This window comes from Durio zibethinus, chromosome 23, assembly GCF_047325235.1.
Source record: "Durio zibethinus cultivar Kanyao isolate XHJ-2024 chromosome 23, ASM4732523v1, whole genome shotgun sequence".
NCBI classification, from domain to species: domain Eukaryota; kingdom Viridiplantae; phylum Streptophyta; class Magnoliopsida; order Malvales; family Malvaceae; genus Durio; species Durio zibethinus.
This window is the reverse complement of record NC_143184.1, coordinates 11,510,557-11,524,133: the sequence shown is the minus strand read 5'-3', so window position 1 is coordinate 11,524,133 and position 13,577 is coordinate 11,510,557. Positions and strand designations below refer to the sequence as shown.

General features: G+C 28.0%; 1 non-coding gene across 1 annotated transcript; it reads left to right on the top strand.

Moving 5' to 3' along the window:
- Positions 1–1,756: 1,756 nt before the first annotated feature.
- Positions 1,757–1,863, top strand: LOC149512208 (small nucleolar RNA R71). The gene has a single exon (XR_016332880.1). It is a non-coding gene; the product is annotated as a small nucleolar RNA R71 (small nucleolar RNA).
- Positions 1,864–13,577: the final 11,714 nt, after the last annotated feature.

Below are 13,577 nucleotides of genomic sequence, written 5' to 3'. Positions count from 1 at the left end.
GGTTAGGCTCCCTAACATTAGGTTTTTCTTTAACCATAGGCACAGCTTGTACATCTTCATCCTCCCTAAGGGTACCTTGTTTAGTTTTAAAAGTTATCCTCTTATCCTTAAATCTTAAAATGACCTCATAATTATGTACATCAATCAAGGCTTTAGAGGTAATAAGGAATGGTCTATTTAACAAAATAGGGGCTTCACTATCCTTCATTGTAATACAGTAAAACTAGTAGGAAAAGCATACCTACCCACTTTTACAAGTACATTCTCGAACACTCTTTAGGGTTTTTTTGCAAACCTATCAACAGATTTAATGGTAAAATTTCATGGTTTCAATGTACCAGCACCCAATTACACAAAAGTATGTAAGGCATTAGATTTAAACTTGCATCTAGATCATAAAAAGCTTCTTCAAAATATAACTACCAATTGAACAAGGTATAGAGAAACTCTCTGGATCATTTTACTTTTTTAGAAAAATTTGTTAAAATACAAAGCTATATTCATCAACAAGCGTAACTATCTTTATCTCCTTAAGTAGTTCTTTTCATTTTAGCTTTGGTGTTTTTTGTGATACTTCGAATGTTTCCCTTTGAGTTGACATCCTTAGAATCATTTTCATCTTTTTCACTTTTTGAATTTTCTCTTACACTTTCTCATCTTTAGGTTGTATGCTTTCAAGAAGTGCTTTTACAATTTGAATTAGCATTTTATTTTTTCTTATGGAATTCTCCTTTATGTATGCTTATTCTAAATCTACTTCTTGAATACACTCATCAGGGTCTTCCTTTATCTTATAATTTTCATCCATCTCTTCATTTAGCATAATACTTTCAGAAGCTTCTAAAGTCATGTGATCAAAACTTGTCAAAATTTCCATTCCAAACTAAAGCAATTCCTCATCCTTTATTATCGATTTCTTAATATAATCTGTCTCTGGTTGTTTCACAAATCTTAGCAAATCGACTACTATGGGCTCATCCAAATATCATCATTATCATAATAATATCTCTCTTTTCCCTCATAGGAATACACAACATTACATATTTCCTTACCTTGCTTCTTTGGGTTAGATTCGGTATTATTGGGTAAGACTCCTAAGGATCGATTGGCTATCGCATGAGCTAGTTGACCTATCTAAGTTTTAAGGTTTTTAATTGATACAACTTGGCTTTGTACAGTTACATTATAGAATTGCATCAATTGGGTCAACATCTCTTCAAAGCTTTTTTTTTTCTTGGGGTGGGTTGTATGGTGATGGGTGAAATTGGTTGGTGGTTTGATGGTTAGGTTGGTTCCAAAAAAAGTTTGAGTGGTTTTTTTATCCTAGGTTGTAAGTATTGGTATATGGGTTATTAGTAGGCTTGGAATGTTAGGCATATTGGATCATTTCTATTCTAAATTGACATTTATCAATGGCATATGGTCTTTCACAAATTTCACATGCAATAAAAGGGCTTAGGATAGCATGAAAGGGGTGGTCTAGGATGGGGTTCCTAAATCATCAATTCTCTTAGTCAAACTAGCTAACTGTGATGTGATAGATGTAAGAGTGTCAAGCTTATAAACACTAGTAGATTTTTTATGTACCTTACGTTCTATACGCTATTGATAATTGTTTGCCTTCATCTCTTTTATCAACTCATTTGCCTCTTCAACAGTCTTACTCATTATCGTTATTCCAACGGTCAAATCAAGTGTAGTTCTCATGGATGGTGTAAATCCATTATAAAAGATTTATATTTACAACCGCTATAAGAGGCCATGATATGGACACTTATCCAACAATTCTTTAAGTCTCTCTCACACATCATATAGATTTTCACCATCAAATTGCATGAATGTTGTGATTTCATTCTTCATTTTAGCTGTCTTAGCAGGTGGAAAAAATTTTACAAGGAACTTTTGTACCAAATCATCCCATATGGTGATTGAACAAATGGTAGTGAAGATAACCAATTCTTTGCCTTGTTTCTGAAAGAAAAAAAAAGTTTTAGTCTGATTGCATTGTTAAAAACACCATTATATTTAAATATATCACACAATTCTAAAATTTAGATAAATAGAGATTTGAATCACTGCTTGGTAACCTTTCAAACTTTACAGAAGTTAAGGCTATTTGAATAATTGAAAGCTTTATCTTAAAATTGTTTGCTTCACTATAAGAAAATTTTCATATACTGACATTTGTTTATACTGATGGTCAAATTACATCAATAAAAAAGATTTATACTGATGGTTTTTTGATACCATCAGAATAAATCATACTTATACCACCATTTTATATAATTATTGGTATAGATAAACTTTTTTTATGGTATATAACTATCTGTCGGTATAAGTATGTTATATACTGACACTTACCTATACTGATGGTCAAATTATGTAAGTAAAAAATATCTATATTGATAGATTTTTGTTACTATCAGTATAAACAATGCCTATACCAACACTTTTTTCTTCAATCAGCATACATTGATTTTTTTTTGGCAATATATAAATAAATGTCATTATACATATTTATATACTAATGGATTGCATTTTAACTATCGATATAAGTTTTAAATAGTAGATACTATCTATAGGTAAATGGTACTTATACCAACGGAAGTAATTAATTATTAGTATAGCCATAGGATATACTGACAGTTATATCTACCTGTCAGTATACACTACACAAAATTTTCATATACTGACTTTTAATTATACTGACAGTCAGATTGCATCAGTAAAAGATATTTATATTGGTAAATTTTTAATACTATCAGAATATACTATTGGTATAGGTAACTTTTTTTTTACGGTATATAAATATCCATCAATATAAGTATGATATATACCAACAGTTATAATAACCATCAATATAAGCTCCAAAAAACAAAATTAATTCCAATTTTTTTTTTTTGAAAAATATTAATTCATAATTATAGACACTTAATTTTATCTAAAATATTCTATCTTTTTTGTTCGAGCTTATTCTTGCAATTGGGCTTGACCTGTATTTTTAAAGCCCAATACATTATCCATTTTTAAATATTCAGGTATAAAACTTAATGTGAGCCCCATAGTGAAACTCGTAACATATGCTCGAAAGAATGCACATGTTGGCTTGTTAGCCATTAAACAAAACAAAACAAAAATAAAAAATAAAAAAAGCTAGGCCTAAAATAAATAAGAGCCTAAATAAAATGATATAAGCAAAATAAGCCCAAAATAAGCAAAAAAAAAAAAAAAAAAAAACAAAGCCTAAGTTTGGCCATAAAATTAAACCCAAATAAAACTATAGCCCTTAAGTTTCTTTGTAAAGCCTAAATTATGGCTGAAGGATGAGGCCATTTTGGCCTAATCTTGCATGGAAGTTACACACGTGAGGAAATCATGCATGACATAAAACATGAAAAAAAAAACTATTACTATAAAAGAAGGGCTGGCTATATGACTTTGTGACTTGAGAACATAAAGCATTAGTGGGAAAAGAATTGTAACAGAGAACTAGGAAAAAATGAAGTTTTCGTGAGAAAAGAGAGATGTGAGCGAAAGCAGGCCAAAAAAATAAAAAACCAAAAGAGACATGAGCAAGAGCAAAGAAAAAAATCGAGAGAAAAAGGCAATAATAGGAAGGAGGAACAAAGAAAAAAAATAAAGAAAGGCATTCAAGCAAGGAAAGAAGAGGAAAAAACTAGTAAAAAAAAAAACTAATGTTCGTGGAACTAGTAGCAACAAAAGGAAAACACAAAGAGGAAACCAAAGAAAAGAGAAAAGGGTTCTTGAAAAAAAAAAGTTTGTACACTGCTATCACAGAGACTCGAAGCTCTCACCTTTGGTTTGTATTTTTTCGGTATGTTTTTTATCCACTTTTATACATACTTTTGTCTTGCGTGAGCCTGTGTTTGAAAGTTTAGAGCATATCTTTTGGTTATTGTTTGCAGTTGTAGAAAATACTAAAAAGGGTTACAAAGCCTGAGCTTACATTGGTTCTTATTTCTCCTTTGGCCAATCATTTGTTTTTACTAATGTTTGCTGTTGTCTTAGTTGAGGGTTTACCTGCTGACTTTTAGGGGTCTAAAGGTTTCCTAATATATATATATATATATATATATACGAAATAGTAAATGGCATTTAATGTTTAAAAGGAAAATTGTTCCTCATGTGCGTAAGTGAGGCTTTGGTTGTTTATCTTATTAGAAATTTGTTATTTAGGCTTAAGTTGTTTTCTCAATAGCCTTGGGTTATCAATAGTTTGAACATATCTTAATGTTTTTGCATCTTGGAATCTTGATGTGTGAGACCTTATAGCTATTGTTTGGTAAGTTGTTAATGGAGAAATGGCATAAATGAGTGATAGATGTTAGATTGTTAGAGAGATCTATTGACCATTTGTGGTTTAACTACTCAAAATGTTATAGGGGAAGAGTAGGGCTACAGTAAGTTGGTAAATTGTCATATCAATTTTAAAAGGATTCGTTAGAGGACCAAATGTTTTTGGGGCTAGAAATCTCTTTTTTAAATAATAGTAAATACAAGTTTTAAATCATGAAAGTATAAATATTAAAATGAAGTTAAAAGGTTGCAAAAACTAGTTTAGGATGGATTTTCGGTTTAGATTTGGAAAGGGTTATATAAACCAAAATGAAGTTCTTTTGGCATTTCCTTCGTGATATAATTATAAACTTTTGATTTGTTATTTTGATTACTATATTACTTATGACATATTGCATTTGTTCCATGGCATTTGCTTTTTTTGTTCTCTACTTTATAGGCCATCACATCATACATTACATGTTAATTCGTTATAAGGTTCATTTTGCATGCTATTTATCAATTATCCATAAATGCATAGTGTTTTAAAATAATAATAATAATAATAATAATAATAATAATAATAATAATAATAATGTTGAAAAATATGATTTTGGAAATAAATAAAATTTGAAAACCCTGCTTAGATGTTGAAAGAATTCAAAATCGAATTTTAAAATAAAATAATAATTTTGTCTATATGTTGGGAAATTATTAAATAATAAAAAGTAAAATTACTAAATAATAATAATATTTTAATAAAAAGAAAATATATAAAGATATAAAAATTCATTTTTTAGAGAAATTACAAAAAATAAGTTTGCTCCAAAAATCTGCCTAGATGTTAGAGATTTATAGAGGGGTACGTAAAATTTTAAAACTGTAAAACGAAACCCCAAGGTGAAATCCTAATACGAAATCTTAAAATGAAACCCCAAAATAAAACCTTAAAATAAAACCCTAAAATAAAACCTTCATAACCCTAAACTAAAATCATAAAATAGAAACCTAAATGAAATCCGCAATGAAATCCAAAACCTTATGTGGAATCCAAAACCCTAGGTGAAACCCTAAACTCTAGGTAAAATCTTAAACCTTAAACGAAATTCCCAAACCTTAATTGAAACCAAAATAATCTTGAAACCCTAAATCTACTCAATACTATAAAATCATCCCAAAATTTAAGGATTTATGTGAAAATTTCACATGAAGTAATATATTCCTAAATGTTGTATACAAGATGGGATACTTAAGAAATTTTATTTTATCAAGATTTTTCATGTATTTTCTTAATCTAAAATAATAAAATTAAATAAAAAAAATGAAAATGAGATCTTAAATATAAATAGTCGCATCTAAAATTGTATTTCATTGTCTTGCATAGCATTCATTCGTATATATTTATTTTTAGATTATGATTTGCATTCATTCTACATGCTTCTTTTTTAATTGTTACTATTGTTTTTTGGTTAATTGTAGCATCATCTTTTTTTTGCAAATATATTTTTTTATAGAAAATATTATTTAAAAATAGATTTAAAAATAAAATTAAAATAATATTTGTAAACACCCCATTTTGTTCGAGAAGTTTTTTGGAATTGAAAAATGGGTTTCGATCGTAAACTAGGCCTAATTGGGAAGCTTCAAGCCCAAGAAAAAAATTTTAATTTGATTTATTGTTATTATTATTATTTTTGTTTAATTTTACTTATTTTAAAAAGTAAAAAAAAAAAGGAGAAATTAGAAAATTAGTAAAAAATGAAAGCTTGAAAAAGAAAAATGGGTGAAGATTCTGATGCTTGATTCATGCAATCATTGAAAGATTAAATCATAATCAAATCAAATCACATACAATCATAATCTCATAATCAATTGATTTTCAAATTTAAAATGGATTAAATCCGTATAAAGAACCAACCAAAAAATGCAAATGAAAAAGGAAGAGTTGGACATGAAGAATCACACAAGCAATAAACAAATTTGAATGAGAACTGTCATTTTTTTTTTTTGGGATTTTGTGGTTTTAATTGAGGGTTTTTAGTTTTTTTTTTTTAATTCTAGGTTTTTTCTTTTTCTAGATTTTGAGTTTGTGTTCTTTGTTTTGGGGTTTTTTTTAGAAGAATTTGGGGTTGTTCTGGGGTTTTTCGTTTTGGAAGAATTAGGGGATTGTTTTGAGTTTAGGGTTTTTGTTTTTGGGAAATTATTTGGTTCGTTTGATTATGGAGCTTTTGGGGTGTTTAGGGTTGATTCTAGGATATTAGGTTTGGAGGGAAGTTATGGTTTTTTTATGAATTTTTTGGCAAGGGTTTAAATTTTCTAGTGGAGTCACGGTGTCCAGAATAGTAGTTTCTGAGTGGATTTTGAGCCCATTTGAAGATCTCAATGGCCGTTTGAATTTCACAGTTCAAAAATTTAGGTTCATCTTCACCATTTGAAGTTTCCGACAAAGATTCTTAGAGAAAAGGCAAAGAAACTATTTCTGAAGAGAGAGATAGTTTGAAGTCTGATGAAAAATTCTAAGTGTCTTTTATATCAAGGCAAAATAATGTAGTTTTAAAAAATGCTTGATCCACGTGTGACCCACTGGCTCGCGTAATGACTCACGTTTTGACCTAACTCGCAGCATAAGTTTTTCTCTTTCTTTTTTTGTTTACTTTTCGTTTTGATTTTTTTTTGGTTATTTGATTTTTTGTATTCTATTTTTTACTTGATTTTTCTATTTTGTTTTTTATATATATTATTTATATGTTTTAGTATTTATTTAATTGCATGATATTTTGCATAATTGTATAATAGTTAATTGCATGATTATTTTATCTCTGTTTTAAATAAACTATTAAATATATATTTTGCATAATTGCATGATTATATTAATTGCATGATAATTTATATTATATTATTATATTATTTTATGATATATTATATTATTATTGCATGATACATTATATTATTATTGCATGATGTTATGTGCATGATGATTTTTTTAATTGATTTTTTGTCCTTTCAAAACTTTTTTTAAAACAAAGGGTTTTCGAAAAATATTTTTTATCCATCCATATTATTGGAGAATTTAAATTTTGAATTAAGTCTTATCAAACTATTAAAGTACTTAATAAATTTTCTAAAAAATATTTCTTAAAAAAAATCTTACTAACAAATTAGAGGATAATTTCAAAAAGAAAGTCTTACGAAACTATTAAAAAATTTAATACATTTTCTAAAAATGAGTTTACAAAAAAATCTCACCAAACTATTAAAAAATTTGTATCAAAGTAAATCTTACTAAACTATTAGAATATTTTACTAATTATTTTCTTGAATAAAATATTTTAATGAATTTGATGATGGAGCCACTTTAAAATATGATACTAATATCCATAAATACTCTTGAGGTGAGAGAATTATCTTAAATTGCTACCAAACTATTAGAGTAATTTTAAAATCAATTTTCAATACTAAATATTTTTGGTAAATCTTAAATATGGTTAAAGCTTGGATAATTTGAAATAAAATTGGTGCCATCCTTTAGATAAGCACTGTCAGAGTGCTATAACCTTTTTCACGTGTAATTATATTATTGAACCTTAAATCTGATTTCGTGGATCAAAATCTAGTACTTAAAAATACCAAAGTCAATCTTTGGACTTATCTTTAAATGTGATAGATTTTGTTAGGTGGCTAATTGTACCTAAACAAAAAAAAAATGATGATAACTCCTTTAGCTTATGTCTAGTGGTAGGTTTACGGATCTATACATTACGATAATATTCTAAGGAAGATAATTTTTAGTACTTTGCATAAATATTGGAGAGTTAGTAATAATTATCATTTGCAAAGGATGCTTTTTTATTTTTGAAAGAATGTTGTGGTGAATCTTAGATAAAAAGAATTATTTTTGAATTCTACCTATATGTTAGGGAATTTTAAAGTACTCTTTTAATCTAAAGATTTTCAAAATATTCCTAAATAAAGATTTTTAATTGCTTTTCTTTCTTTTTTTAAAAAAAGAGAATTATTATTAAATTTCAAAATGGAACCACTTTTTATTCAAAACTATAAATAACGCATGATCAATTCGTACCGATTTTTGTTGGTGCTATTGAGGTACTAATCCTTCATCGTGCGTAATCGACTCTCGAATCCAATTTTATTTTGGTAGACTAAAATTATTTTTTTAATAAACTTGAAGCATGTTTTATTGTTTTATTAAAAAGATAAAAATTTTAGGTAGTCAATTACATCAAAAAAATATTGGTGGCAACTTTTTTTTTAATTTTAAATTTTTACGTTTAGTGATTAAGTCTTCGGACCAATACATTATAACTATAATATTTCCCTCTAGTAAAAATTCCCAAAAACTATAATTTCTCAAATTTTCCTAAAATTAAACACTAAATTAAATAATTGCAAAGACAAAAAAAATATTTACAATAATTAAAAAAATAAAAATTACATTTAATAAATAATTGAATAATCAATCAATAGATTAGAACACAAATCCAACATAAAATTAAACCTTACATTTTTAAAGACTCCTAATTGTCACTAAATCAAAACATTATTGAATAATTTATTTTTTATTTTTAATATATATTCATCTTGTTAATTTCACTTATTAAATTAAAAAAAAACTGTAGTATAAGTGAATTTGATAATTTTTTAAATGTATATACAACAAAATATTATTAAGGCCTTAATAATATTACTATGTATTTTAATTATATAAAAATCTTGCAAAAAAGCTTCCTTCTCCTTTTTCCTCGTCTTCTCAAAATCTCTACATGTCTTATCCAAAAACCCATAAAGAGAAGTGGAAATGCAAACTAGATATGAAAAACAATGGCAACTCTTCCCATCTCGCCTCAATCTACCGTTCGTCGCTCTCTCTCAACTGCCAATCTCTCTTGATTACATTACTATATGTTTCTCTCTTTTTTTTTTCTTTTTAAATTTTGATAGTTGAAATTTATTATAATTAGAAGCTTGAATTAATCAATTTAATTAAGTATTTTTTTTAAGATTCTGAGAACTTTATTAAAATTTTTAGGGTTTCCAATTTTCTAATGATAATGAAAAAAGCTTTCGTTCTTCTTTCTATTTTTTTAATTTTAAAAAATAAATAATAATATGAGTAAAGACTTCGAAACCTTAAAGCATAAACAAATGGTATTTTCAGTTTCTGCTTCCGCGTCGGTTCCTCTCTCCTCTCATGTCATTACTTCATTAAAGTTTAGCGTTTCTCCTCTCATGTCATTTCTGCTTTTCATTCCAGTACCTGTACTTTTTTTAGTAGAAATGTTTACCTCATTTAGTTAGTCAGATCGAGCTTTTAAGCAACTATTGTTTGTTTGACTAGAAAATGCAGTGACATTTGTTTGAATTTTTATGCGATTTTTTTTATTTGCGTATTTATGCTTGCTTTTAGCTTTTTAGCTGTTGAAAAAAAATCAAATATGAAGTAGATTGATCAATTAGCTTCCCAGTATGTATAAATTAGCTTTGTGTTTGCTAGTTCACATTGTAGTCTTACTCTTCCAATTTTCCTACTTGCAGCCTTTGTGGTTTAAAAGTTGGTGCAACATAATTATATAACTGAACCTGTAAGGCTTTATTGAAGCTTTATTTTTCTTACTTGTGAGAAATAAAAGTGATTTTATGAGTTATTTTCATTTTCATTGTTATTCCTTGCTCCTAGAGAAAGTAGAACAATTTATGTATGGTGAATTTCTTTTTTGACCCTTTGTTACTTAGGCTGCACGAGAGAGCAAAAAGAAAAATGAAATGAAAAGGTTGTTCATGTTGTTTTATATTGCTTCTTTAATCTTGGTGTCAAAAATGCAGATTAAATCTGCCATCCAACAAGTGATTTATGATCATTTCGTTGATATTATATACAATTGTGCTTACTTTGTTTTGTTTTATTGTGTTTTGCAGTGAGGTCCGGTTGCTTTACTATTGCTCGAAACTGTTTCACTGTGATCTGATCCAAGGCACTTTCAGGTGTTGTTTTGATCCGACATGTTTTGAGGTCGTGGGTTTTCGTTGGTCGCTGAACAATATCTGTTTTGGTTTTTGGGAGAGGGTCATGTTTCTTCTTTTTCTTCTTCTTCTTCATCCTTTTCTTGTTATTATGATGATTTTTGCTTCCCTTTCTTGAGTTCTTTCCCATCTCTTGAATCTCTCTTCTTCTCCGTGATATTGAGAACTTTTTTTCCTAAGTTTTATCTACCATAGTAGTTATTCGGAGTGATACTTTTTAATGGTAATGGTTACTATTATTATGCTCCCTTTGCGTCAATTCAGTTTATTATTTTTTTTCTTTTCTTGTCTTAATATTATATGCTACCTGCTGATGACAATGTTATCAATATGAAAAGGATTAACATATAATTTAGTCATTAGAGAACTAGCCATTAATGTACTTGGTTTTGGGTCATTGGAGAACTAGCCACTTAAATCAAAAGAATTAATGTTTTACCATCTCTAATGTTGTTCATATTTGTAACAGGTAGAAGAGGCTCGAATGAATCTTTCTAACATTGAATATGATTTGGATGCACTGCGGAGAATAATTTCTGGTTTGATGAGAATTCTTTATTCTTCTTTAATGGTTGTTGCACTTACTGTTATTAATCATATTATGATTAATAAGTGAAAATATAATTTTAAAAAAATTTACCCACATCATAACATTTATATCGTTGGAATATTTCAAGGATATTAACAATCATCAATTGTCAGTAAAATAAAATAAAAAATCAAAACATACAAACCTATACCGGTGTGTGCTAACTGCCGTATAGGTAAAAAAAATTAAAACATAAAAATTTATATTGATAGACGTTAAGCATCGGTATAAGTAACAAAAATTAAAAATATAAGTCTATACTGACAAGCATTAATTGTCGGTATAGATAACAAAAATTAAAACATATAAGTTTATACTGACAGGTGTTAACCATCGATAAAATGTATAATAGTAGAACATACAACAAATGTTATACCAACGGATATACAATTACTAACGAATTTGAACCATAGGTACATCTCTGCTAGCTATTCTGACACTTTAAAAACTGTCAGTGTAGGTCTATATCGACAAAAGATATACCAACGGTTAAAAATTTGTCAGAATACACATTTTGATCATTGTTATAAGGTTTATTGTCCTATACTGATAGATTTTTAGGTTTTATTTATGGTTTATTAAGCATCAATATATAGCAGTTTTCTTATAGTACTTGGATCACAAGCCTTCCAATGAATGGTTGAAATCCATCTACATTAGGAACTGTAGATATATAATTTTATCAGGATAAATTCTAACCAATTGTGAGCCCTTTAAAGTTCAGCTCAATTTGAATCTAACGTTGATAAATTTTCGAAATTGAATTCAGGATCAATTTAACCCAAATGCACCGTGATGAAACTTCGTCAAACATAATCAAAATCAATCAAATGCGGTCGAACTTAGGTCAACCCTTGAAACTCACAATCGATAAGGATTATTAAGGCTTGGGATTAATAAATTTATGATTTTGATGCACTAAAAACTCTGATTGTGCATCGAGAAAGGTAAAATTACCAAAATGCCCTTCAAGGGTATTTTCATAATTTAACTTTTTCAAGGTTGGCTATTTGTGAAAACCTCTAGATCATGTTTTGGTATAATATCATGATTGATTCATTAAAAACTTTGATTGCACCCTGGGAAGATTGAAATTACCATAATACCCTTCAGGGGTATTTTTATAATTTGACATTTTCAATGTCATTTTTTTGCAAAAAGCTTCATATTATGATTAAATATTATTTTATAATTTTTGATGTATTAAAAACCTTGATCACACCTCAGAAGGTGTGAAATTATTAAAATACTATTTTCAGAGTATTTTCGTAATTTGACCTTTTTGTTGTTGATTTTTTGCAAAAATCTCCAAATATGTTTTGATATTATTTCAAGATTTTGATGCATTAAAAACCTCGATCGCTTCTCAAAATGTATGAAATTACCAAAATACCTTTTAAGGTATTTTTGTAATTTGATCTTCCCAAGGTCAATTTTTCACGAAAAGTTTTAGATCATGATTAACTATATTTTATGATTTTTTATGCATTAAAATCATAAAAACAAAGATGGGATCATAAGCTTTCAAAAAAATCATGAAAATGGCTTAAAAACACTAGTAAGGGTAAAATTATCTCTTCTCACTAAGATAGCTAGAATAGTGACCAAGTTGTGTACTGTAATTTTTTAGAACCATTAGATTTAAATATATAATGATCCAATCGCCTATATTGCAAGCCTTGGGTACCAAGTTTGAGGAAAAAGACAAAAGAATTACTACCCTTTGATGCATTTTGATCCAATGGTTGTGAGAGAGGTCTTGACTTTTTAAATAAATAAATATAAGGTTGTAGGACTTTTTTTTCCAACAAAAAAAAATCCACCAAAACAAGCTCTTGAAAAAAAATCTCTCTTGTGGAAGAAAGTGTTTTAGGTAACTTTATTACTATTCATGCATTTTTCATCATCCATGTAGTTTTTTTCATTCCTTTGATGGTATGTTACCTACCATTATATGTTTTAATAAGTCTTTGGTGATGCAATCTTATGATTATATATTTCCTTGTTTTGTGATTTTTTTGCTACATTTTTTTGTGATTTTAGGAAATGGTTTTCTTCAACTACTATTTTGGTATTTTGCTTATGTTTGATAGATTTTCTTGCTAATAAAAATGGTTTTTTTAATATGATTCCTAAGTGTTTGATGAAATAAAAATATGGCCTTCTACCATGTTTTCCAAGTGTTTGTGAAATTGCATTGGTCATATAATGGCATGGTAGTCTAGTTTCATGTAATATTTGCATTTTAATTAATTTTCTTGTGCATTATTCATGTAGCATTTGTATAATCAACAAGCCTTAAATAAACTTCAAAACCATGGTTTTTGGCTTACTTTAAAAGTTCATATAGATGTTGAGGATTTTTTAGGAGGTTCACAAAAATTATGATTAACTCTAAATCCCAAAAGCTAATCCTAACCAAAATTCAAACCTTAAGCCCCAAACCATACCCCAAACCCAAAGTCAAACACTACACCCAAAGTCAAGCCTTACATGTCGTACACCTCAAAGTCAAACCCTAAACCCCAAAGTCAAACCCTAAACCCTTCAAACACGAAGTAAACCCCTAAACCCCAAAATCAACCCATAAACCCTTTAAACCCCAAAGTCAAACCCTAAACCTAGCCTAAATGTTAAACTAAACCCCAAACCC